Source organism: Sorex araneus, chromosome 3 (genome assembly GCF_027595985.1).
Source record: "Sorex araneus isolate mSorAra2 chromosome 3, mSorAra2.pri, whole genome shotgun sequence".
Classification (NCBI taxonomy): domain Eukaryota; kingdom Metazoa; phylum Chordata; class Mammalia; order Eulipotyphla; family Soricidae; genus Sorex; species Sorex araneus.
The window spans coordinates 237960670-237962176 of record NC_073304.1 but is presented as its reverse complement, the minus strand read 5'-3'; positions in this window follow the sequence as shown (position 1 = coordinate 237962176).

Below are 1507 nucleotides of genomic sequence, written 5' to 3'. Positions count from 1 at the left end.
CTTGGCGCCTGTGTCTGTCCCTCTCGCGGGAGCGGCTGCTCACCTGTCTGGTAAGAGACAGAGGTTCCCGCACAAACGGGCACCCCGAAATCGGGGTCTCACGGCGGCCTCTCCCTCCCAACCCCCCAGACTGCACCAGGGCGCGATGTCATGGGGGCCGGCAGGGGGCACACCCGGGGCTTCCCCTGCGCCCCCCACCCCCACCCCCACACGCAGCTGTGCAGCTTGTGGGGGCCCTGGGCCTGCGAGTCTTCTGCTCCAAGCACGTCCCTGTCACCCTCTTGCCCAGCTCAGGGCCCGCTGCTGAACTCCCAAGGCTGTGTTCAGCCTCACACCCCGTCCCAGTGGCCAGGTCTGGCCATGGACACCCTTCCCCTGCCTGCCCTTAGATGCACGTGCTCTGCGCCTGCAGTCCCAGTCTCAGGGTGCCCCTGTCTGGGTCCCTCACCCCCAGGAAGGGACGGCAGCTGGGGACATGGCCCTGGCGTAAGAACCCGCTACTGACAGCTCATTTTGTTGCTGTGTGTGTGTGTGTGTGTGTGCACGCGCGTACGCGAGCTCACCTGCCTTCTAGGGAACTTGAACAAGACCCGGAATCCACAAATCCGCAGCCTGCCACACACAGGGTCAGTCCCAGGTGTAAGCTAGGACCTGAAGAATGGTGAATCCCAGCCCGAGAGAGAGAAAACCACCCCAGGAGGGCCCCTCAGTCCCCAGGCAGGGTCAGCTCCTGGGACCGCCGGTGCGCTGCCCACAGAAGGAAAGGGGCCGGGCAGCAGTGCGGCAGGGAGGGCGCTTGCCTTGCACGTGGCTGACCCTGGTTAGATCCCTGGCACCCTACGTGCCCCCTCCGCAAGCTCCGCCAGGAGTGACCCCGAAGTGCAGGGCCTTAGAAGCCCACAGAATATTCCAACTGAATGTGTGAGTGGATGTGCAGACCAGTCTAAGGTACCTCAACCCAATGGCCAGTGGGGCAGAGGAAACCCAGGAAGACTTCCTGGAGGAGGCAATCCTGCACTGAGGGTTCAAAGGGAATTGAAGGCCAATGAGAGACCAGGGCCTGGGGGCACTCGGTTCCACTGCTGTGGAATCCAGTGGGGTGGGTGGCCGGGGAGAGGGGCAGGTCCAGGCAGGGCTTTCTGGGCCCCCGCCGGAGCAGCTGGCTAAGACAGTCTGAGCAGGGGCCGTGCCCGTCCCAACCACTGAAGTACAGTGAATGAATCTTTTTGCAGTGCTGGGGACCGAAGGGAGGGCATCTCACAGGCAAGGCAAGGCTCTGCACCCAGCCCGCCCCCAGCCCGCGGCACGGACACTGCAAACGGAGACGCCCAGGAGCCTGGGTGGGGGGATGCTGGCCAGCCAGGAACACGACCACCCTGTGTGACCTTTAAAGCGGGGGGCGGGGGGTGTTGGTGCAGAGACCCCTCGATGCCCTGGGCCCCCAGGAGGGAGGGCACAGGGGCTGGGAGGCCGCCAGCCCCTCTATGGCACGGGGCCAGAGGCAGGG